The following is a 27,049-nucleotide window of genomic DNA, read 5'->3' on the forward strand; positions in this document are numbered from 1 at the left end:
CAAACTGTATTTTACATGTTATCAGAAGTAAATAAATTGTGGAGATTAAATCATTTGTGGATCTGATAAATTGCCAGTAACCAGTTTGTACAACTGAATACTGAATGTGCAACATCCAAATGAAGACGTCCATGCCCGTGGGATTCCCATGGGTGACCCCACTAGTATATTATATATATATACATACATATGTTGAGTGTTGGTAATAATCACAGCAAGTGTTTGGTGTGTCCAATAATGCATTCTCAAATGTCTGTTCTCAGGGAATGTGAGGATCGTGGTAACGTTTTGGTTGACCTTCGTTTGAACTTCACGGTTGTTAAGGTGAGTTGAATTGCTGTCCAGTAGTGTTCTCACAAGGATTTAATTAACATACAGTGTCAATAATTTCACGATGTAAACTCACGCATTAACGCAGTTCCTTATGTTAGCATTGTGTTTGATTTGTCGTCAACAATTGCTAGCATACTAGGTTTGTTATAATTTATCAACAGGTCTGCCTATCTTTATGCTTCATATATAAATTCCATGTAATTAATTATGGAGATATTGACGAGGCCAAAAATTTCGGAAAGTTGGACATTCAAGCAGAAATTCTTAAAATGCACTGGCAGACGGTGGTAAAATTTTTGATGAAAACTTTATTCCAAGGGGGAACAACAACTCTGATTTCCGTTTTGCAAAAAAATAATCATGTCAGTTGAAACACCTGTCATCGTGCTTCTTAAGGTGTCGTAAGTGCAACCTCACTCGTGGAAATTGGTTGTGAATCCTGGAAGTTTTGCCATTATTTTATCATGGGTGATCAGCACTCTGGTGTTGGTGATTCTTTGGTCATCGCGCTCACGTAGCCTTGAATACGAGAGGGCCTCTTCCTTTCATGTGAGGGTGGATTGCAGGTGAGTGTCCTGCTTTAACCAAATCATGATGGAAGAGCCTTCAAAGCAATGTGTTTATTATCTTGAGGCATTTTGTATGATTTACTTTAGCTCCCTAAAGTAGCTACCTCGACTTTAGCTACCTCGACTCTGTTTCATGACGAATGTTTGTTGATAAGGTGACCCGAAAATTTTATTGCACATTATTTCAATGTGAAATTTTAAACCTCCCAATTTGCTTGGTTTCTGGCCTAGAGGTACGCACACTCACCTGTCCAGCCTGTGTTTGAATCTCGACCCAGAAAAAAACCTGTTATCCTTGCATTTTGCAGGTCGGGTGGTTCATCAATTTGTGCGCTGTCCATCAGAAGGACGTTAAACTGGGTGTCCCTCAGCTGACATTAGTCGGTGGACATTAAAGATCCAATGGTATCTTTCGCTATGAGTACGCGAGCACCCTGAACAATGCATCTGTTCCAATAATGAATTAATAAATATCTTCATGGCTGATCATGTATCCTTGCATTTTGAAAAAGGAAAAAAATTCCATTTCTTGGATTATCCTGACTTGCAGGCATCGTCGTTCTTTGCATCAGTAACTTGTTGAACATCCCACATGATTGCATTGTTCATGGCCGCATCAAAAGTCGCTCGGGTATTATATTATAACCTTGTTGTCAAATCGAAATAGTTTTGGATACGTGTGGTGGAATCGCTGTGCAGTTTGGAGAAAAGGGAAGGGTTGTGGTCCTCTTACCTGCTTGTGCAACACTTGTCTCTACAGAATGGGTCCGTGATGGATGGGCTCCCTCCATTCATCGTCCGCCTCTGTTTCTGCCTCTCAAATTACATCGACGGAAATGGTTCGTTTTTAAACTTCTTTGTGTGTGTGAAGAATTCAAGCAATGACGTTGATTTTACTTGCTTAATCACAATGATCTGGCAAAGCATCCTGGGTATGAAAGGCAAAAAGAGCTTGACCTGTCAGAGCTCAGGTCTCATTTACAGTACATTGCTGATGGATGTTGTTTTCTAAACCATCAGCAGCAAATTTCTTGTTAACATTTCCAAACTTTGCAATTAATCATACATGTTATGATGAAGAACTCGGTGCCGTGTGGTTATTTGAGACAGCCAGTAAGTAATTCCATCCCCACTGCCATATTTGCCTTCAGGTTTACATGGTATCTACTAAGCAATTTCGTTATCTTATTAAATTCCATGTTTTTTTAATTATCAAAAAGATGGAACACATTTTGTGATAACATGGCTCAGCTAACCTCTTCACACACGATGAGCTTAACATAAGAATCGATGTAATCAGGACAGGTCACTTAAGTCATTTGTTTCATGACGAATGGTGTCCATTGAAGAACGACAACATTCCTTGGACAACAAAATGTGGGATATCCAGGAGAAGGAATGCGGCGCATGCAGCACACACCGACCACTCTCAATTCTTTGCCAGAATATGCATTTCACTTCTTAAAGAGGAGATTAAAGTCAGAAACCCCCAAAACAAACAACAACTGAAAATGGCTGCAGTAAGGATTGGCAAAGCATCTCAAAGGAAAATACCAAAAGTTTGGTGATGTCGATGGCTCACGTGCTTGATGCAGTTATTACATGCAAGGAATATGCAACCAAATACTAACTATTATACTACTTAATTTACTTCATCTTAATCTGTTCCAATACTTATGACTACCTAAATGAGGGGACTGAACATAAAAAGTGTAATTGTTCCTCAATGGTAAAATATTGTTGCAGATCTCCCGAAGCCCGTTCCCGTTACAAAGGGGGCGATTAAACCCCGTTTTTGTCCCCCGTCGCACCGCGGAGCAAAAGGGGGACAATGGTTTTCCCCTCCGTCCGTGTGTCCGTCCGTCCGTCCGTCCGTGTGTGCGTGCGTATGTCAGTGCGTGCGTGCGTTCGGAAGCGAAGGACCGCATTCGAATTTGGTGTGTGGGTGCAACCCATGTCAAAATCCAAGATGGCCATCGCCATGTATGTATGATGCCATGGATGTCTGAACCTTGTGAGCGAAAAATCTTCAAAAATAAACCAACTACTAACTTCTAATCTGGTGTGTGGGTGTATTTAAGCATAAGGAAGAACCCTATTGAAAATTGGGTCGCCACATCAAAATCCAAGATGGCCGCCGCCATGTATGTCAACCTTGTGAGCGGAATATCTTGAAAAATAAGCGAAGTACCAACTTCTAATCTAGTGTGTGGGTGTATCTAGGCATAAGGAAGAACGCTATTGAAAATTGGGTCGCCACGTCAAAATCCAAGATGGCCGCCACCATGTATGTCCGAACCTTGTGAGCGAAATATCTTGAAAAATAAGCGAAGTACCAACTTCTAATCTGGTGTGTGGGTGTATCTAGTCATAAGGAAGAACGCTATTGAAAATTGGGTCGCCACGTCAAAATCCAAGATGGCCGCCACCATATATATGTCTGAACCTTGTGATCGAAATACTGTATCTTGAAAAATAAACGAACTACTAACTTCTAATCTGGTGTGTGGGTGTATCTAGGCCTAAGGAAGAACCCTATTGAAAATTGGGTCGCCACGTCAAAATCCAAGATGGCCGCCGCCATGTATGTCTGAACCTTGTGAGCAGAATATCTTGAAAAATAAGCGAAGTACCAACTTCTAATCTGGTGTGTAGGTGTATCTAGGCATAAGGAAGAACGCTATTGAAAATTGGGTCGCCACGTCAAAATCCAACGTGGCCGCCACCATGTATGTCTGAACATTGTGAGCTGAATATCTTGAAAAATAAGCGTAGTACCAACTTCTAATCTGGTGTGTGGGTGTATCCATGCATAAGGAAGAACGCTGTTGAAAATTGGGTCGCCACGTCAAAATCCAAGATGGCCGCCTCCATGTATGTCTGAACCTTGTGAGCGAAATATCATATGGCATGTTTTCTGCGTCTTCCACTTTGTCAACTCACATCACTTCTTCGACGGGGGACCTAGGCGTAACGCTTGTTCCCCCTGGGTCTTCAGGTCCACGAAGCCGAATCGCCACTTCCGGAGCAAACATGAAAAAGGGTATCGGGTCAATGTCGCACGCACCTCTAACCCATGCTGCCACGAAAGCGGGGACCGAACCTCGCACAAGCCGCACTTAATCGAGTAAGCCGAGCGGTATGCGGATCACTTGACTCGTGCTGTTACTTTTATAATAATTCATTTTATTTGTATAGCGCTTTTCATGAAGCCCAAAGGCACTTTGACAGAGTGCAAAACATAATGCACAACAAAACATGAAAACAACAATTGCAAAAAGACAAGAATCAATAGGGAAATATTAAAAGCAAAAGGAGGGAGAAGGAGAAGTGATAGTCATGGGTTAAATGCTGTGGGTTGAATGTTGAATGCAGTGCTGAACAGGTGGGTCTTTAGTGATGTTTTGAATGTGGTGAGTGAGGAGGAGTCTCTGATGGTGTGAGGTAGTGAGTTCCAGAGGGTGGGAGCAGCGATGGAGAAGGCCCTGTATCCCCAGGATCTGAATTTGGTCCGGATGGGGGGGGGGGGGGGGGGTCAGGAGGTTGGTACCAGCAGAGCGGACGTTGCGGGTGGGAGTGTGTCTGGAGAGGAGGTCAACCAGGTAGGATGGGGCCAGGTTATGGAGGGCTTTGTAGGTCAAGAGGAGGATATTGTACTGGATTCTCTGGGAGATGGGGAGCCGGTGAAGCTTGTAAAGGACGGGGGTGATGTGGTCACGGGTCCGGGAATGGGTGAGTAGTCGGGCAGCGGAGTTCTGAATGTATTGGAGTTTATTGGTGATTGTTGAGGGTGAACCATAGAGGAGGCTATTGCAGTAGTCCAGATGGGAGGTGATGAAGGCGTGGATGAGGGTTTCTGCAGCCGTGGAGGAGAGGGATGAGCGGAGACGGGCGATGTTTTTCAGGTGAAAGAAGGCTGTCTTTGTGATCTGTTTAGTATATTTGTCGAAGGAGAGGGTTTGGTCAAAGATGACGCCAAGATTCCGGATGAGAGGGGAGGTGGATACTGGGATACCGTCGATGTTGAGGGCAAAGTTATGGGTGGATTTTGTGAGCGTTTTTGGGCCAATGATGATTATTTCAGATTTATCACAGTTAAGTTTGAGGAAGTTGATTTGAAGCCAGGATTTTATTTCAGAGATGCAGTTTGTCAGGATAGAGTGGGTGTCGGTGGAGATGAAAAGCTGGATGTCATCGGCGAAGCAGTGGAATTGGAGACCATGACGGCGGATTAAGTGACCGAGGGGGGACAGGTAAAGGATGAAGAGGAGGGGGCCAAGAACTGAACCTTGGGGGACACCTTGGGGGAGGGGAGCAGTGGGGGATTTGCAGTTATTGATGGAGATGAACTGGCGTCTGTCAGAGAGGTATGATTTAATCCAAGAGAGGGCAGTGCCGGTAACGTTAAAGGTGGATTCAAGTCGGGTGAGGAGGATGGTGTGACCGATGGTGTCAAAGGCAGCGCTGAGGTCGAGGAGGACGAGAATGTTGAGGTTGCCAGCGTCAGAGGAGAGGAGAAGGTCGTTGGTGATTTTGAGGAGAGCAGTTTCAGTACTGTGGTTGGAGCGGAACCCGGATTGGAATTTTTCATACAGGTTATTGGCAGAGAGGTGATGTTTGAGTTGAGCGGCTACAGCGCGTTCCAAAACTTTTGACAGAAAGGGTAGGTTGGAGATGGGTCTGAAGTTATTTAGGGTGTCAGGGTTTAGAACAGGTTTTTTTAGAATGGGGGTAACAGCAGCAATTTTGAAGGATGGTGGGACGATGCCTGTAGACAGGGAGGAGTTTATTGTTGCAATGATAAGTGGAGAGAGAGCAGGGAGGGAGGCCTTGACAAAGCTGGAGGGGATGGGGTCAAGAGTGCAGGTGGCAGTTTTCATTCCTATGAGGAGTTCAGAGAGGTCAGTAGGGGAGACCGGGGAGAATTGAGACAGGGGAAGGCAGGATAAGGGGGGGCAGGTGGTTGGAGGGTGCGGCGGTGGTCAAGCTGTTGTAGATGTCAATTTTGTGTTGGAAGAAAGAAAGGAATGAGATGCAGTTGTCTACTGTGAATGACTGGGTGGTGGTGTCCAGGGGGCGGAGGAGTTTGTTTATTGTCGAGAAGAGTGCTTTTGGGTTTCCGGAGCCAGAGTGGATAATTTGAGAGTAGTAGGCGGAGCGGGCGTGGGAGAGGGCATCTTTGTAATTGTTACGTGGTCCCCTTGGTGAATACCTGGTCTCGGTGACCCCCGGACCGTGAGAGGAACTTCGCCAGAAAGCTGTATTATATATGCGCTTTCGCCATGCAATCCATATGAATTTCACCCAAGAGACAACTGATGTTCAAGGATATATTTCAATGGTAATGATACCATACAATGTCAATGATACAACCACGGAGATTTTCCCCGAGCAATCAATAATACACAACCATCAACCATTCCCAACCCACAATCAATTCCCTATGATTAAGATGGCCATCTTATATACGTGTGTCCCGGTGAGTACTCACGACCCCCTTTTGGTCTCGGTCCCGCACAATGTCTCTGGGCCCCTCCTGACCAAGATGATGGTCGGCGTCGCCGCACTCGGGCGGTTGAACGAACCCCGGGTGGACGTGTTTCCACCGGGCAGGTATCGTACCAGGCACCCCGGCTACAGCCCCTCGTGGCCACGCGAAGCGGGGACGGGAAAGCAAGCCAAAAGCCCCACGCCGCTTGCCAGGCGTGTTAGGCCCCAACGGGCGACCCGTACGCGTCTTTTTAGACGGTGTCGCGAACGGCGCCCAACGCTGGGTCGGTGCACGGCCACACGACAGTTTGACGTCCACCGGGCAGGTCTCCGTCCCGGTAACTCCTCTCGCCAGACAGGCTCGGGAACGCCGCTTTTCCACACGGCTCAATCAATCCCACCTTTCGTCGGAGCGGGGCGAGGAAGAAGAATCCTCGTCCTTTTTTCCTCGTGTCTTTTCCGCTTCTGTTTCCGGTCACTTCCGTTTCCGGCCACTTTTTCAGAAGGGCTCCTGACCCTCCAACCACAACAACTACACAACAACTACAACCACAACAACTTGATATACTACACACGGATAAGCAAAGACCTGAATGGTAATTCACATACATTCACATAAATATGTAACACTCCCCCCCTTCAAGAAAGAAAGTTTGAACCCAGCGAAAACTTTCTTTGCCGGCCAATTTGGAGATACAAACCAGATAACTCAACCCCCCAACATTATCAGTTCCCCCCGGGCACAGTTATCACTTAAAAATAAAGCAACCAAAATTTCCCCACAACCCCTCCAGATTACTCCCTCTGGACTAAGCACCAGCAACGACATTGTCCATGCCAAATCAAACTCCATCTCATGACCCTCTGACTTTGACCGTCAGTTTCTTGTGAATGAAGGTTAAGGGGTTGATCAAAGATCCAAAGTTAAGCAACTCGATAGCACTTTTTCCGGGAGGCCAAGCCGAGTATTCACTACATGGATGCCTTTAGGAACGTGAAGTTCACGGTTAGTCCGTGCAGGAAAGTTCTCTACAGGGGCGCCTTGAGGAACGGGAGTTCACGGTTAGTCCGTGCATGAAAGTTCACTACATGGACGCCTTTAGGAACGGCGTTCACGGTTAATCCGTGTAGGAATCTTGGCTCGGCGGCTCCGCCGCATTCAGTGCTTCAACTTCTCAGAACTTCCCTAATAATTATGTTGGGACCGCTTGTCCCTGTAGTCCCATGAATAGCGGTCTCCTTCTCGGCCACTACTTTGACAATCCTTCCTTCGGGAGCTGCCGTAACTCAGGGAGCCTCCATAATAATATTGATTGCGGCCACCACCAAAACTACCGCCCCGTTGTCCTCTCCTGTAGACCTCTCGACGCCTACGAAATGCCTTCCCTACTGTTATCGTCCGACCCTCCAAATCCTTGCCATTCCAATTATTCTCTGCCTCTCTGGCGTCTTTTGTGCTGGCAAACGTGACAAAGCCGAACCCTCTTGACTGTTGCGTTTCCCAGTCTCTTACCAACCGCACTTCCACCAGCGGCCCATATCTGTTGAAGACAGAGGTCAGAACTTCTTCCTCTGTTTTGAAGTTCAGTCCCCCTACAAATAACTTGGCACTTTTGTCGCCATCCCGAGCTGGTGTGGTGTTATTTTCCCTGCTGGGCTCTTTACCAACCCTCAGGTTACCATAAACTTGACCCCCGGCCAAATCATTCCCGATAACCACAGATACACCCTCTACAGGAAGCGTGGCTTGTAAACCGACGGTGACCGGTCCTGACACCAAATCGGACTCCAAATGGATGACATGAAGGGGAGCACTAACACCGCCCCCGAACCCCTGTAAACGAACCCTATCCCCCGTTGCCGTCTCCTCGGACCATGGCAAAATGCCTTCAAGCATTAAAGATTGATGGGCCCCTGTGTCCCTCAATATCCTAACCGGTCTCCGGTTAGTCGAGGCTCCCTCCAGTGACACAAACCCCTCTGAAATAAATGGTTGGTAACCCTTTTGATGGCGATTTCTTACGCTAGCCATCGCATTCGGAGTTGTAATAGTCGGACTCCGCTCTGGGTTGTCCCTTTTCATGAGGTAACAACTGGACATCAAGTGTCCAGGTTTCTTGCAAAACGCGCAAGTAGGCCCGGAGGAAAAACTCGTGGTCTGCCTCGGGCCCCCTGAAAAATAAGTTTGTCTTGGGCCCGCAGCCCTCTGACTTCGAACAGGTGGGGTATCCGCGTTGTCCCCATAATCCTCTCGAGGCCGCCGCCATGTATTGTCGTTCTCCGCACCTGCTGTTCCCCACCTCCCCTGCGGAGATCTAGGTGAGGAGTTAGGTTCGTGGACCCCTATTCGGTGGGTTAAGGCATAATCATCTGCCATGGTGGCTGCGTCCCACAACTTTGGTACTTTCTTTTCCTGCAGGTACACTTTGATGTCCTCATGGACACACTGCTGGAATTCCTCCACCAGGATCAAGTCCCGCAATGTCTCGAAGTCTTTCCCGACTCCTTTTGACTCACACCACCGATCAAACATGTTTTCTTTCACTCTGGCAAACTTCACATGGGTCTCACTCTCCCTCTTCCTGGCATTCCTGAATTTTTGCCTGTAAGCTTCCGGAACCAACTCATACGCTTTGAGGATGTGCGTCTTCAGTACCTCATAATCTGCACATTGGTCCATTGGTAGCGCCGAATAAATTTCCTGAGCTTTCCCCACCAGCACACTTTGCACGAGTATGGTCCAGGCCTCCTCCGGCCAGTTTAATTGTCGAGCCACTTTCTCAAAGTGTGGAAAAAATTTCGCGACTTCTTTTTCACTGAACGGTGGAACTAGCCTCACATGTCTGCCCACATCCCAGGTTTTCTGGTTAGGTGTCGACCCCGTCAGCAAGGGTGGTGCCTCTCCCCGTTCTCTCATTAACTCCAGCTCCTTGAATTTGATTTCTTGCTGAAGCTCCATGTCACGTTCCTTTAATTCCCTTTCCGCTTTTCTCTCCTCTGCTTCGAGGTCCCTTGCAGCTCTCCTCTCCTCCGCTTTTCTCCCTTCTAACCTTTCCTGGAGTTCTCTTTCCACTCTCCTTTCCTCTGCTTGTTTCTCTTCTTTCCTCTCTTCTGCTTTCCTTTCTTCTTCTTTAATCCGTTCCTGGCTCCGTAATTGCAACTCCAGTTTCCGGAGCTCAACGTCTTCTGGTTCTTCGGGTAGCCACTCCCAGGCTAACTCGTCCCATGTTCCTAATCCCACCATAGATTCTATCACCGTGGCCTGCAACTCTGCCTTCCTCAAATTAGTTCGGACCTCCAAGTTAAAATGTTTGGCCAATTTCAAGAGGTCCGACTTTAGCAACGCTCGGAACTGTGCCTCACTCGGGGTTACCACAAAGTTCTGTGCCACAAACGCCATGGTGCCTATCGTTAACACCTGTTAACCTTCACCCAAGACTTTACCCCAATTTCTCAAATTTTTTTTTACCAATTAATAATTAATTAATAAATTTTAATTAATAAAAAATTATTATTTTATTATGTTATACAATTTTAAATCCCGGACATAGACCCAATTGCAAAACCGCAAATCGTAATTTGGACGAGCCCCCAATTCTGTTACGTGGTCCCCTCGGTGAATACCTGGTCTCGGTGACCCCCGGACCGTGAGAGGAACTTCGCCAGAAAGCTGTATTATATATGCGCTTTCGCCACGCAATCCATATGAATTTCACCCAAGAGACAACTGATGTTCAAGGATATATTTCAATGGTAATGATACCATACAATGTCAATGATACAACCACGGAGATTTTCCCCGAGCAATCAACAATACACAACCATCAACCATTCCCAACCCACAATCAATTCCCTATGATTAAGATGGCCATCTTATATACGTGTGTCCCGGTGAGTACTCACGACCCCCTTTTGGTCTCGGTCCCGCACAATGTCTCTGGGCCCCTCCTGACCAAGATGATGGTCGGCGTCGCCGCACTCGGGCGGTTGAACGAACCCCGGGTGGACGTGTTTCCACCGGGCAGGTATCGTACCAGGCACCCCGGCTACAGCCCTTCGTGGCCACGCGAAGCGGGGACGGGAAAGCAAGCCAAAAGCCCCACGCCGCTTGCCAGGCGTGTTAGGCCCCAACGGGCGACCCGTACGCGTCTTTTTAGACGGTGTCGCGAACGGCGCCCAACGCTGGGTCGGTGCACGGCCACACGACAGTTTGACGTCCACCGGGCAGGTCTCCGTCCCGGTAACTCCTCTCGCCAGACAGGCTCGGGAACGCCGCTTTTCCACACGGCTCAATCAATCCCACCTTTCGTCGGAGCGGGGTGAGGAAGAAGAATCCTCGTCCTTTTTTCCTCGTGTCTTTTCCTCTTCCGTTTCCGGTCACTTCCGTTTCCGGCCACTTTTTCAGAAGGGCTCCTGACCCTCCAACCACAACAACTACACAACAACTACAACCACAACAACTTAATATACTACACACGGATAAGCAAAGACCTGAATGGTAATTCACATACATTCACATAAATATGTAACATAATGTTGTAGGTGGTTCTTGTAGGCTTGGGAGTGAACTGTGAGACCTGTTTTATTGCGGAGTCTTTCAAATTGGCGAGCACGAGTTTTCATCAGGCGGAGTTCAGGGGTAAACCAGGGAGCAGAATGGGTGAAAGAAACTGTTTTGGTTTTTACAGGCGCAAGCTGGTCAAGGCAGGAGGAGAGAGTGTGGTTGTAGTAGTCAGTTAGGTCGGAAGGGGTGTGGAGGTCAATGAAGGGAGAAGTGGACATTTTTTCAGAGAGGGTGGATGGGAATGAGGTAGGTGAAAGAGCGTTTAGCTTACGGAAGTTGATAGTGCGATAATGTCTTGGTGTTAGGGTGGGGATGTTGATGGTCATAGTGATGGCTAAGTGGTCAGAGAGGGTGAGGTCGGAGCCAGAGAGATAGTGCAAAATTAATCCAGTGGAGCAGACAAGGTCCAAAATGTGACCACGGATATGCGTAGGAAAGTTGACATGTTGAGTGAGGTTAAAGCAGGTGAGTAAATCAGTGAAGTCAGTGGTTATTGTGGAGTCAGTGGAGCATGTGGATATTGAAATCACCAAGGAGGAGGATTGAGGGGGAGAGGGAACATAGCTGGGTCAGAAAGTAGGAGAAGTCAGACAGGAATGATGGGTGTGGTTTGGGAGGGCGGTAGACGACAGCCATGACTGACTGCGTGCGACCAGAGAGTTTAAAAGCCAGGTGTTCAAAGGATGAGGATGAGGCGATGGGGATGAGGCTGGTCCTGATGTCTTGACGGTGGATAACGGCAATTCCACCACCTCGGCCCTCCGAGCGTGGTTTATTGACGTAGGAATATCCATTGGGTGTGGTGAGGTTCAGCGTGTAGTAGTCCAGAGGTTGTTGCCAGGTTTCGGTGAGACGGAGAAAGTCCAGTTTGTTATCCAGGATGTAGTCGTTGAGGATGAGGCATTTGTTGTTGAGGGACCGGGTGTTGAACAGGGTGAGCTTGATGTTGTTTTGAACAGCGGGGATGAATTCAGGTGATTTAGCCAGGGTTCGCAGGCAGGAGGTGCGATTTTGTGCGTTGCCGTGACTAGGTGCGCTGGGACGATGAGTGGGAGTGCGCTGAGCCGACCAGAGGACTGGGATGGAGTGACCTGATTGTACATATACATTGTACATCCGAGCAGAGGATTGTACATTTATGGAACCCGATTCGAGCGGTTCTATTCGTTCCATGCGAAGCCAATTGATGGAAGGGACGAGAACGGTCAAATCAAAGGAATAACACGATTTATTATTATTTACAATGATCAGGATGAAGGAAAGGGGACACAGAGCAGAAGCTTAATCAATCTTAACGAAAACCCAGACACAGGGCCCACTCATGCACATGGGGAGAAGAAGAGAAGAACTTCGCGCGCCAAACGTGCTTTGCCGTCGGCCGCTCCGGGGCAGCTCGCCCGGCGTGGCTCTCGGATGTTCACAGCATGTATGCGGACGAAGACGGGCAGGAGGAGATCACCCGTCTGTGGCCCGGCACGGGCCGTCCTCTTTAGCGCGCGATTAATACAGCGCGGAGCGCAGGGCACGGGGAAAGTTTGTGTACAATCTCGATCACCGCAATTCAACGCGCGCGTTCTCGTGCGTGCTCAAGCTCAACTCAACTCCAATCACTCTCACAGGGAACTTGAACTCGTCTCACAGGGAACTGTAACTCGGCACTTGAACTCACGATACTCTCCGGCTCTGACAGATGTGCACACGACTCTCACTGAGAACCTGCACTCATCTCTCGTCTGAGATGGGGGGACTCGGAGCAGGGTTTTATGGCTCCGCCCCGGCCCTCCTCGAATGTTCCAAACCCCACCTCTCATCGTCGTGGTTAGCCACTCCCCTCGAGCCCTGATTGGCAGCTCGCTGCTTACCGGCCACTCCCTCCTGCAGCACCTCCCTTCGGCCTCGCCAGACTTGTTTAGGGCTGCCACGTGGCATGCTATCGCCAAAAGACTGCCCTACTGACGGACCTGCTCAATGCAAAACGAACACAGGACAGGACAGGACTACGCTTACATTCACTAAGAAATAACTGAACTATCGCGACGCTACATGTTGTGGTGCGTCTACCTACAAGGGGGAATTATCCTTTATTCCAAAATCACAACACTACATCCCTCTCTCGCCAGACTCGTCCCGAGTCGAGCCGACCAATGGAACGACCGGTAGAGCCTGACATGCAAAATTAACCTTACTTTTAAATGTGACACATAGGTGTGGTTCCCCCTAGCATTTACTCTGACCCATGTGTGCGACAGTTTTAGCACTAGATATGTCCCTCCTATTGCGTTGAGCAGCTACCTAACAGTTTCACGCCCACAACTACCCGAGTATTTCCGGAATTTCAAACTAAACACACAGCCGGTGGGCACATTCTTATATTTACAAGCACGTATCTATCTATAATTCCAGTAATCTCTGTGTGTTTGTTTGTTTGTACGTTTGTTTGTTTGTACGTTTGTTTGTTTGTACGTTTGTTTGTCTGTGACCGCTGTTTCTCGACAACCACGGGTCCGATATACTTTAAACTTGCCAGGTATATTGCTGGGGACCCGAGGATGTGCCTTTTCAAGTTTTCATATTAATCGGACAATTACTTACCGAGGTATGTCCAAAAAACGATTCAACCAATCAGAGAGCAGCGAGCTATCGCGTGTGCCGAACGTGGCGAACACACTCTGCCTCGGATGGCACATTTGAGAGCGTATTCATTTATTTCACGTTTGCAAACTATGTTGGCGCTATGTTGGCGTTAAACTATGTTTTAAAACTAACTAGGGCATGCCCGTACTATATCTATATCTAAAATTATATCCCCCCCCTCTATTTACATGAAATGGTTTGGTCCATGAAATGTTTTCGTCCATTCGCAACGCCAAAGCGAACGGCGAACGCTTTACATGAAATGGTTTGGTTCATGAAATGTTTTGGTCCATTCGCAACGCCAAAGCGAACGGCGAACGGCTTGCGAGTACAGTGACAATCCCCCCCCCCCCCCCCCCCTCTATTTACATGAAACATGACATGAAATTTGTCCGTTTAATTAGTTTTAAAACAGTTTAACGCCAACATATGGCATGCACGTACCCGTACGATCCGAAATGGCGCACGCTCTCACAGGAGCTCCGGAAGGTCGTATATCGCAGTTACGATGAATCGCAAATTCGTTTTTATTAGTTTTATTATTAGTTTTAAAACATAGTTTAACGCCAACATAGCGCCAACATAGTTTGCAAACGTGAAATAAATGAATACGCTCTCAAATGTGCCATCCGAGGCAGAGTGTGTTCGGCACACGCGATAGCTTGCTGCTCTCTGATTGGTTGAATCGTTTTTTGGACATAGCTCGGTAAGTAATTGTCCGATTAATATGAAACCTTGAAAAGGCACATCCTCGGGTCCCCAGCAATATACCTGGCAAGTTTAAAGTATATCGGACCCGTGGTTGTCGAGAAACAGCGGTCACAGACAAACAAACGTACAAACAAACAAACGTACAAACAAACAAACGTACAAACAAACAAACACACAGAGATTACTGGAATTATAGATAGATAAAAACGACTTTGCGATTCATCGTAACTGCGATATACGAACTTCCGGACAGTGAGGACTGCACTTCCGGCATCCAATCACAGAACGCGTTATTGCGTAGGCGTGGCCGATGTGAGAGCGAGGCGCGAGCTGATGCTGAGCCCAGCGCGTGCGCCATTACGGTACGTAATTCGATTTCTTCCGGAGAAAATAATAATTTCTCGATAGAGGGGGGATATAAATAGAGGGGGGGACCCCGGGGGGATTGTCACTGTACTCGCAAGCCGTTCGCCGTTCGCTTTGGCGTTGCGAATGGACCAAAACATTTCATGAACCAAACCATTTCATGTAAAGCGTTCGCCGTTCGCTTTGGCGTTGCGAATGGACCAAAACATTTCATGGACCAAACCATTTCATGTAAATAGAGGGGGGGATATAATTTTAGATATAGATATAGTACGGGCATGCCCTAGTATTTATAATTCTATGACCCAGGACCTGTTCTTTTTGGAAGAGAAGATTGGAGGGGAGAGAAAACACAGCAAAACACACTCCTAAATCGTGGCACTTGCTGCTTGCTTCTTGCATCTTGCTTCTTGCTTCTTCTGTGTGCGTCCAACAATCCGGCTGGCCACCATGACCGGCATACAGGCCATTTGAAGCATCAGGGCCATCTAAACTTGCAGAACTTCTCGTCCCCAGCACACAATAATAAACAAAAATGCTTTTATTTGGCCAGCAGGGCCGTTCTCACGTGGTCCAACTGCGTGGCATCACCGCCACTCAAACAAGTGGTCCGAAGTTGCAAGATGATTTTGCAGCAAGATGCTGCACGGCAGAGGTGCAAGGCCACAAGGCTTGTGGTCCATGAGTGTAACAAGGTGCAGCAAAAGCTTTGGCAGCAAAGTGCTGCACATGTCAGCTGCACTGGTGCAACAAGGGTGCAGCAAAAGGACATGGCAGCAAGATGCTGCACAGGTCGGCTGCACAGATGTAGCAAAGACAGGGCAGCAAGGTGCAGAAGGGATGCTGCACAGTTCGATGGTGCTGCACAGTTCGGCCTCCAAAATGGTCCTGGGGCGGGGAGAGAGACAAGGCACAACAAGCAAGCGGAAAACACACAATGGCACATAGAAAACAATGTGGTGCGGCGCGAGGGACGTGGAAGAGCGAGCAGAGCAGGCTCGTCCCTAACCGTCCGTACCCCCCACCGTTGGCTCCACCACCCCTAACCCCCCTTGTATTTACAATCCGTCTCTACGACTTGTCTCCCATATCCCCCTCTAATTCCAAATTCGTCTCCCAAATCCCTCCCAGGAAGGAAGGAATGGAACAAACACAATGTCACATTACGTCGTGATGCGTTTCACGACTCATTCAGCTTACAGAGCATCGGTGTGGAGCTCGTCCTCCTCGGTGACTGGCTGTGGATGGTGCGAAGGGATTTCTCATTCTCACTACTCTAATGACATTACACTTTTAAACTACCCGGGGTCCTACCCTGCCAATCGGCCTCTTTAAACTATGTGGTTCTAAGAACCCGAATTCCCATTACCCACCCTGTGGTGCCCTCTGAATTTGCGTCTCACCTAACGAATTTTCACACTGTGCCCTCGCACAATATCGGGGCTGGGTCGTGTGGCCCTACCAGCAGGTCTACCTACCTGTGCACCTCCGCCACTGAAGCCGCCACCCGAGCTTACCTGCTCCTCGTGACTACCTAATCGGGGAAGGCCCTCCCTGGCTTTTACCCCCTCTGTGCCCACCTTGGCATCGGGCAACCCGGGTTCTCTCCTGGGATCCTCGGGCCCCACTCGACTCACAACTAGCCGGCTCCCAGAGCGTACCTGCGGCCTCACCTGGCCGACAAACTACCAGTGGCGGAGTGCCCCATTAACCATACACACTAAGTAATCCACACGCCCAGCCATTCCACAGTCTCATGCACCCTCCAAAGCACTACTTTCCACTACCCGCACCACAGGTGTCAATATCCATACAAATTTACCTCTGCCCTCTACCTGGCTTTACACTACCCACCCCGGACTTTCGCGAATGGGTTCCACTCCTCCCCATTCAATTCTACGCACCATGCATTCCACACCTTTTATTCCCACACCAAGCATTCCACACCACTTATCTCGCACACCATTTTTCTCGCACACCTCAACACCATTCCATTTATTGTCACACACACAATTCCTCAAACACACAGCATCATCTCCCTAACTACTTCCCCAACGACTCGTGCTTCCCCGTCGTCCCTTTACACTATGCACACCCTGTTTTATTATCAACCATCTAAGCTACCTACGTCCCCTCTATAGTACAGGTGTCACTACTTAAATCTTGTCCCTACAGTCTGCTAGATCCCTAACATTATCCTAGCCCTCCCTCGGCTGGCTTCGGTGCCCCATGGAGGCACCCATTGCTGGCACCTCCATGTGCCTATCACTGCCATCCCCCTAAACTAGTGCTCATGGGCCCCCCCGTGTGAGGAATGGTGACACTACCATTCCCCCACATGGGGGACACTATTCTCCACAGTCCGCTACACTACAAGCTTCTCCATGTGGATGTTCGTTGTCACGGCTCGGCCTCGAAGGGCCGAGCGATCCATGCGGGTGGTTGTTCGCCTGTATGGGGTGTCCGTCCGGCATTTTCGATCCAAGGGGGGGAGGGATTGACGGGCCGAGGTGCCGGGCTCCATCCCTGCGTGGGGGTGCGTGCTCCATCCCACACACGGTGACCCAGCCGGCCACGGTCGGAGCACCGCACCCGAAAGGGTGCGCGGCTCAAACTCCTACCTTCCCTTGAACCCGGCCAATCGCCATTGCCACCACGGCACAGCACCAACCATACAGTGCAGGGGCCGGAGGCACGAATCGTGCACGCTGGTCCTTGCGAGACTGACGCAGCACGGATTCCCTCCGGTCCCTGCTGCACACAACTCACCGGGGGCTCATGTTCGCTACTCGTCCCGCTAAACGCTACCCCGGTCGGTGTCGATGCATGAGCCGCGTCCTCACCACGCGCGACCCACTCCACACTCGCACACCCAGGCGCACACGTGCCCCTCACACACTCCGTTACACACTCTTCCCGCACACAGTCTGGTGTGCATTCTCCCTCACACTCTAACACACTCGGCCATCGCACACTCTTTTTCCACACCCCCAGGTGCGCACTCTCTCGTTACACACTCTGTAACACACTCGGCCATCGCACACTCTTTTTCCACACCCCCAGGTGCGCACTCTCCCGTTACACACTCCGTAACACACTCGGCCATCGCACACTCTTTTTCCACACCCCCAGGTGCGCATTCTCCCGTTACACACTCCGTAACACACTCTGCCATCGCATACTCTTTTTCCACACCCCCAGGTGCACACTCTCCTGTTACACACTCTGTAACACACTATTTTCCTGCACACTCTGGCGCATACTTTTCTCTCACACAGTCGGGTATGGACTCCCTCTCACACCGCACAATGGGGCCCATCACGAACGCCCGGGTCTCGCCTCTGTCCCAAGCGCGCCGAGAACCCGTTCGCGCCAAACACATTCGCTCCATTATTTCTCACCTCGGGGTCCTCCTTCCCCGGCTTCTTCGCCAGCACCTGTAAACTTTTATTGGGGTCAGCAAGCATGGCATCACGGTGCAAATACAGACTTTGTGCGGGTTCCATTTCTTCTCTCCGTGACCTATTTTCTGTTTCTCCCGTCTCTTCAGCCCCAATTGTTTCTTCTTTCTCGACGATCGTCGGCGCCCCTACAATTTCTTTTTCCAACTCAACCCTCGCTGGCGCCCCCAAAATTTTATTTTCCAATGCGACGATCGTCGGCCTCTCTACACTTCGTGTCGCGATTCCCATGGCCCCGGTCAACTTGGCTGTCCTCTGCCCTACCTCGCTTCCCACGCATTCTCCACACCGCGTCACCTCGTCACGTACCGCCGCGACCTTCCCGCTCAACCTGCGCCCAATGTCCTTCCCCATTTTTTTTTTATTTCACCACCCATTTTGTTTTCCAACCCTTTCATGTCCTGGGTGGATTTGTCCCCCTGGGTATCCATTTTGTTTTCCAACCCATTCTTGCTTCTTCCCTCAGTCCTTTCATGTCTTCGCCCGTCTGGACCATAAAGGCCCTCATTTGTGCCATAAATAGGCCCCAGTCCACTGGCACCGCGGGCTCGGCTTCCGCCGTCACGTGCGAGGCGCCGCCATTTTCTTCGCTAGCTGTCCACTGTCCCTGTTGGCCCTGGGTCATTAATTCCTCTTCTACAACCCCCACCGGCATTTGACCCTCTTAGCCAGCCATGGTACGAATTTAATTTGGTTTCACAACTAAATTTCGTCCACTCGTAATTTGGAGTGCGTGAAGTGCACTCTAGGTCCAATTATCTCACACTCCCGGACACCAATTTGTTGCGGCCAATTTGTCCAAAAATGTTTTTCCAGGGTTCAAATCCCACTCCTGACTACCAATTTGTTGCGGATCTCCCGAAGCCCGTTCCCGTTATAAAGGGGGGATTAAACCCCTTTTTCCCCCCTGGGTCTTCGTGATGAGGCCAAATTGCCACTTCCGGAGCAAACGTGAAAAAGGGTATCGGGTCAACGTCGCACGTACTTTTAACCCACGCTGCCACGAAAGCGGGGACCGAACCTCGCACAAGCCGCGCTTAATCGAGTACGCCGAGCGGTATGCGTATCATGTGACTCGTGCCGTTACGTTTATGGAACCCGATTCGAGCGGTTCTATTCGTACCATGCGAAGCCAATTGATGGAAGGGACGAGAACGGTCAAATCAAAGGAATAACACGATTTATTATTATTTACAATGATCAGGATGAAGGAAAGTGGACACAGAGCAGAAGCTTAATCAATCTTAACTTATACCCAGACACAGGACCCACTCACGCACACGGGGAGAAGAAGAGAAGACGTTCGCGCACCAAACGCGCTTTGCCGTCGGTCGCTCCGGGGCAGCTCGCCCGGCGTGGCTCTCAGATGTTCACGGCACGTATGCAGGCGAAGGCAGGCAGGAGGAGATAGCGCGTCTGTGGCCCAGCACGGGTCGTCCTCTCGAGCGCGCGATTAATACAGCGCAGTGCGTAGGGCACGGGGCACAGGGAAAGTTTGTGTACAATATGAGGGGGAATTATCTTTTATTCCAAAACCACAACACTATATATAAGTAGAAATATCATGAACTAAAAGATGACCTTCTCTGCCCTTGCGTCATATTCATCTTTTGATCTCAAATCCAAATTTCTTGAGTATAAAGTAATAATAACAAATTTGACTTCACTGTTCCAATACTTATGGAGGGATCTGTGCATACAACTGGTGTATTTTTGCATGATTAGGAGCTTATTACGCAATAACTGTCATGGGAGATCCATCTTTCTTCTGGAATATTTTGGGGGTACACCACAGTGGTTGAGCATTTGAATGCACATGAAGAGGACCTCAGTTCAAATACAGGTTGCCCCTCTATACTTTTACCAGATTCGGTGGCACAATGGTTATAGTGGGGGGGTCGAAGTGTGGGGGGTCAGCGGTTTTCCAGCCGAGTCCTACCAAAGACTTAAAAATGGTACATGTTGCTTCCTTACTGAGCATTTAAAAAGGATAGAGCAAGGACAAACAACCTTAGGATGGCAGTCTGAGCACAGGATTTGATCGGCCAAATGGCCTCCTCCTGTGTTGAAGTTCCTTGTGAGGGAACTCATGTAAAAAATGGATATTTAATCAAATTGGATGGGTTGAAGTTTTCGATAGATTTGATCAAATTGGATGGATTGTCAATTTCCAAAAATCCATCTTTGCGAGATTTACCTTTTTGCACAAGGCAGGAGACGACAATGGTTCATGAGCGAGCGGTATTCAATGACAAAGGACGGACTGTAACCGAAACAGGCCCGGACAGGCCAGGCCCGGAAATGTCAAAACGAAGGTTGGTGACCTTGAACTGAGATAGAAAAAATCTATAATCAGTTATGAGGTTAATTATCTACACAATACCGAAAATAAGGTGAAAAATGAACTTAAAATAAATAAATAAATAAAATGAAAAAAAATAGGAAAAATCGAGCTCCGTGGGGCTAGACACATGACATTGGCCTAACCAAATATCGAAACCCCTGTCAGATTCCCCCAACCCCCTCAGGAGAAGATGTAGCTTGAACTCGATTAGCCCCTAAAAAGACATCTTTTTCGGGCTTGGCTCCGCCCACAATGGGCGCAATACTCCCACTCAAGGCAGGACACAACCAGATCATGATATCAACCTCCCACCCACGTTTCATCAAGATCCGATGATATCATCGGGTAGTTATGCTGCGGACAGACAGACACACAGACACAGACGCACACAGATTACGAATATAGTGGTCACTTGATAACTTGTGAACCAATAGAAACTCCTTCAGCAGCTGATGAGCATATCCATTGATCTGGTCACTGTGCTGAATTGAACTGGTGTGTTCTACCATTTAAACATTGTTGAATTGACATTGTTTTTGTTTTCCAGAACCAACTGTTGAGTTAATAGAACCCGACAAGAAAGTTGACTCCATAAATCTGCTCCTGATTGAGAGGTGTGTTCAAGTGTGTATTTGAATGTTTGTTTGTTTATTGTTTTATGTATTATCCACAGCAAACTATTCTGGTATATTTGGCATGATTTTAGGAACAATGTGATGTCGTACAATTGTATCGGTTGTAGTACATAAATAAACAAGAAAGAGCAATCAGAGATTGCAGACCCTTGCCAGGATGTGTTTTCAGTGATTTGTAAGGATTTTGTGTGAAAACAAATATGGCGGCCGAACCACGTGTCCGATGACATCATTCATTTTTTTTTTTCTTCACGAATTTATCCCTAGATTATGCTCAATAAATTTCATCTGGATCAATGAAGTTTTGTACTTGTTGAATTATGACGTCATAATAGAGGCACCTATGACATCATCATTAACATATTTTATTCCCCATGGAGAGTTCCTTACAATAAGCCATGTTTCAATTTTTTCTATTCAGCGCTTTCGGAGATAGAGGTGCAAAGTTTTCGGTTTTTCCAAGATGGCGGCCGAACCACGTGACCTATGATGTCATAATTATCATAAAAAATTACACAGGTGGATTTGCACCTATGGTGAAAATTTCCTGTCAATCGGACCAACGGTTGCAGAGAAAATCATATTTATTCTGTGCGGACAAACAGACAAACAAACAAACAGACAGACACAAACAGACAGACACAAACAGACAGACACAAACAGACAGACACAAACAGACAGACACAAACAGACAGACACAAACAGACAGACACAAACAGACAGACAGACAAACAGACAGACACAAACAGACAGACAGACAAACAGACAGACACAAACAGACAGACACAAACAGACAGACACAAACAGACAGACACAAACAGACAGACACAAACAGACAGACACAAACAGACAGACACAAACAGACAGACACAAACAGACAGACACAAACAGACAGACACAAACAGACAGACACAAACAGACAGACACAAACAGACAGACACAAACAGACAGACACAAACAGACAGACACAAACAGACAGACACAAACAGACAGACACAAACAGACAGACACAAACAGACAGACACAAACAGACAGACACAAACAGACAGACACAAACAGACAGACACAAACAGACAGACACAAACAGACAGACACAAACAGACAGACACAAACAGACAGACACAAACAGACAGACACAAACAGACAGACACAAACAGACAGACACAAACAGACAGACACAAACAGACAGACACAAACAGACAGACACAAACAGACAGACACAAACAGACAGACACAAACAGACAGACACAAACAGACAGACACAAACAGACAGACACAAACAGACAGACACAAACAGACAGACACAAACAGACAGACACAAACAGACAGACACAAACAGACAGACACAAACAGACAGACACAAACAGACAGACACAAACAGACAGACACAAACAGACAGACACAAACAGACAGACACAAACAGACAGACACAAACAGACAGACACAAACAGACAGACACAAACAGACAGACACAAACAGACAGACACAAACAGACAGACACAAACAGACAGACACAAACAGACAGACACAAACAGACAGACACAAACAGACAGACACAAACAGACAGACACAAACAGACAGACACAAACAGACAGACACAAACAGACAGACACAAACAGACAGACACAAACAGACAGACACAAACAGACAGACACAAACAGACAGACACAAACAGACAGACACAAACAGACAGACACAAACAGACAGACACAAACAGACAGACACAAACAGACAGACACAAACAGACAGACACAAACAGACAGACACAAACAGACAGACACAAACAGACAGACACAAACAGACAGACACAAACAGACAGACACAAACAGACAGACACAAACAGACAGACACAAACAGACAGACACAAACAGACAGACAAACAAACAGACAGACAAACAAACAGACAGACACAAACAGACAGACACAAACAAGAAGACGTCATGCCGAGCACGATACACTATTTTGAAAATATATATCTCCCCCCCCCCCCCCCCCCCCCAAGAAAATAATTCAATTGATACAGCAAATTGTCCATTTCATGAATATTAGAATTTACGATCTTGATCAAAGCTCGGGTCAACAGGATGAAAAGTGACGTTTTCTCAGATGAAAAATGATGATTGTAGAAGTTTGACCTTGAGTTGACCTTTGACCTTTTTACCTCAAAAATAGTTGGTTTTCCTATTTAGTGACACAATGTGCAAATGCCGTTCAATTTCCAAGTCAATCGGATGAAAATTGATGGTTTTTCAGATGAAAATTTATGATTTTGGAAGTTTGACCTGCAGATGACCTTTGACCTCAAAAATAGTATGTTTCCCAATTTATTGACTCTATATGCAAAGGCTGTTCAATTTTCAAGTCAATCGGTTGAGAATTGACAGCTTTTTAGATGAAAATTTATTATTTTAAAAATTTGTCCTTGAGTTGACCTTTGACCTTTTGACCTCAAAAATAGTATGTTTCCCAGTTTGGTGACTTGATATGCAAATGTTCAATTTTCAAGTCAATCGGTTGAAAATTGATGGATTTTCAGATAAAAATTGTTTTTGAAAATTTGGCCTCGAGTTGACCTTTGACCTTTTGACCTCAAAAATACTTCATTTCCCAATTTAATGACTCGATATACAAATGCTATTCAATTTTCAAATCAATCGGGTTTAAAATGGCGATTTTAGAAATTTGACCTCCAGATGACCTTTGACCTCAAAATCAACAGGCTTCTCAATTGGGACGACCTATACAACTTCGTGAAGTTTCGTGACGATCGGTTTTGAATTGTGACCTGTAGGCCGGTGACAAATAGACAGACAGACAGACAGACAGACAGACAGAACCACAAACACAACCAACCAATATACTTGAAAAATCTTCGATTTTGCAAGTAACAAACGGACTCAAATGCAATACCCTCTCCTCCGGCGAGGGCAATACCAAGAATGACAACACTGTGGTCACGGCCTGCAACAAAATCCAGTAATGGGCCTATTGGCAAACGTGCATTTAAAGCACTGTTCAAAGATGAGCAGTGTGATTGGGAAACACTTATTTAATGTGCTATTAACAATTAACTCAGCACCTCTTATTCATTTCACCCTCCGCCACGGTTATATCAGAACAAGCTGATTAGTCACACTGTCACCACTGAGCCTCATCACCATTCCTTCCGAAGTCCTTCCTTGGCACACCTGAGCTCCTCGCCACATACAAGGCTTTCATCCGCAGCTCAATGGAATACTGCTCTCCTCTCTGGGCTGGTGCCCCTACTTCACACCTAGCTCGGCTTCACGCTGTTGAAACCAAAGCTTTCAGAATCATTGGAATCTCCCGCGATAAAGCTAACTCCGAGGGCCTTTCACTCACTCATAGCAGGCAGGTTGGTGGTCTTTCTGTCTTCTCTCGACTCCTCTCAGGCCTTGCCCCCCCCAGCTCTCTCTGGGCGCTGTCCCCCAAATATTCCTGCAGGTCGCACAAGATCTGCCAGCAACCGTCTTCTGATGAAATTGCCAAAATCAAGACTCTGCTCACCTTCATTGTCTCATTCCTGTTTTCTTCTGCCTCTGGAACAAACTCGCGCACTCTGTTCAATCCCACTCCTCCCTCCAGGTCTTTAAAACAGCTGTTCACCACTATCTTATTTTCCCCCATGGAAAACCTTGATCTTTTCTACCCCCGTTAATCCACCCCAAATCCACCTCCTTTAAATTCCGTTTTCTTTCCTGAAAGTACTTGCAGTGTCGATCTTGTTTATCCCGTGTACCCCGCCCCACCCCTCCCCCCTTTACCCCCACCCCAGCCCTCCCTTCCACAGATCTCCCGATGTCCCTGTTCTCTACTATTGATGTGCTTCCCTCTTTCTCCCCCTCTTGTCTTCCGCTTCCTTTATTATATGTGTCATGGGTGTTTCTGCTTATGTGTTATGCATTTTATGTGTTAGCTCTTACACGAGCAAGATTTTATGTATTCAAACATAAAACGAAACGATCTTATGTTATTACTCCCGCCAGGGAGTAATGCATTCACGTGTGTGTGTGTGTGTGTGTGTGTGTGTGTGTGTGTGTGTGTGTGTGTGTGTGTGTGTGTGTGTGTGTGTGTGTGTGTGTGTGTGTGTGTGTACATGATATCTGGAAAGGTTCTGAACGGATTTGGATGAAAGTTGGTGGGATGATTGCCCTTGGGATAAGGAAGAATTGATTAGTTTTTGGTGAAGCTCAGGATATTATTCTGGATCCAGGAATCTTTCTTGGAAATTTTTTTGGGAAAGATTTTTTCTGTTTTACTGCATTAAAGCTTTTATTCTTATTCTTAAATGATGTTTTTCTCCTCTAATTCCGAGATATATCAAAATTAATTATCTGACAGTTAGGGCCTACTTTTTTTTTTTTTTTTTTTTTTTTTTTTTTTTTTTTTGTTGTTGTATACAATATCGAGGCTCGTGAAAGAGCGAACATTAATCACACAGAAAGACAAACCGACACATAAAACATATAACATAGGGAGCGGTAGACAATATGGGGAGAGAGGGGGAAGGACACAAACACAACATTTGAGAGCAGGGACCGAGAGACATGGAGACATCGAGAGATCTGAGAGAGGGCGAGGGCTTTGGGGGGGGGGGGGGCGTGGGAAGGGGGCAGTGGGAGAGGTATAAAACATATGGACACTGCCAGGACTTCCAGGAAAGAAGTTGGAATTTCAAACAAGGTGGATCTGGGGTGAATTAGCGGGGGTAGAAAAGATCAAGGTTTTGGATGGGGGAAGATAAGAGATGGTGGTGAACGGCTGTTTTAAAGACCTGGAGGGAGGAGTGGGATTGAAGGGAGTGAGGGAGTTTGTTCCAGAGGCGGGAGAAAAGAGGAATGAAAGAGTGAAGGTGAGCGGAGAGCCGAGATTTCGGCAGTTTAACCATCAGAGGGTTGCTGGCAGATCTTGTGCGACCTGTAGGAATATTTGGGGGACAGAGCACAGAGAGAGCTGGGGGTGCAAGGCCGGAGAGGAGTCGGTAGAAGACAGAAAGACAGAAACCTGCCTTTCTTTTTCATTTATTGTTTTGGGGAGAGGGGATGTTAAACAAAACGTATTATTCCAACTAAACCCACGTGGGAGTATGCGCTCTCCTGAGTGGCGTTCTAGTTTAATCTGTATTCAAAAAAGAAAGTACTGCTAAACGGCAGGTTCGTTTTCCAATTCATGTTCTGATTTGTGGTCAAAATACAATGTTAAATACTAAATACAAAGTCGTCAGACAGACAGACAGACAAACAAAATGAACCAACCGTTTAACCGCAGATTTTGCTTCGAGCGCGTGGGGTAATAATCAATTTACTTGTTTGAAAAGCTAATAATCGATTCACTTGGAACAAAAAAATGTGTTGATTGAATTACAAGCTTGCCTGATTTAAAAGGCTCTTTCCATGTTTGAAGAAGAAGAAAAAAAATGAATGAATGAATGATCGTTTTGAGGAAGGACACGGAATGGACGGTTGATTTTGATGAAATGTGATTCTGTATTGTGATTTTCTGGTCTACTCGGATACAAAACGTAAACTGTTCACCTGGCGGAGGTATGTTCTCTACTGAGTGCCGTTCTAGTTTAATATTGAATTATGACATAACTGTGCAGAGTAACATGTCTTTCCTACTTTCCCTTCGTTTTATCACTAGAATACTGAAGACCTTTCTCACATTAAGATGGAAAATGATGAATCTTCCTCCCACCAACAAAACAAATTACAGAAGGTACATCACTTCATATTTCGTGAATTTGTGTGCTGGTATCTTGGCTACCTTAACAGTACTCCCAACCTGTTCAGGGGTAATCTTTCAGAGATCACAATGTTCAGGATTGGTTACGTGCCCTCGTACTCTGCAGAGGGCAATGAATGAAATGAATGACAATAACGTGTTGAGGTCATTTATTTAATTTCATGTCTTTGTCTTTA

At 47.1% G+C, this 27,049-nt stretch overlaps 1 long non-coding RNA gene across 1 annotated transcript; it reads left to right on the top strand.

Annotated features, from left to right (window-relative positions):
* The first annotated feature begins 1,673 nt into the window (after window positions 1–1,673).
* On the top strand, window positions 1,674–26,826 carry LOC137433555 (uncharacterized). The gene is made up of 3 exons (XR_013624656.1): window positions 1,674–1,741; window positions 21,020–21,086; window positions 26,772–26,826. It is a non-coding gene; the product is annotated as an uncharacterized LOC137433555 (long non-coding RNA).
* Window positions 26,827–27,049: the final 223 nt, after the last annotated feature.

This window comes from Myxine glutinosa, chromosome 10 (assembly GCF_964187855.1).
Source record: "Myxine glutinosa chromosome 10, kmMyxGlut1.1, whole genome shotgun sequence".
Lineage (NCBI taxonomy): Eukaryota > Metazoa > Chordata > Myxini > Myxiniformes > Myxinidae > Myxine > Myxine glutinosa.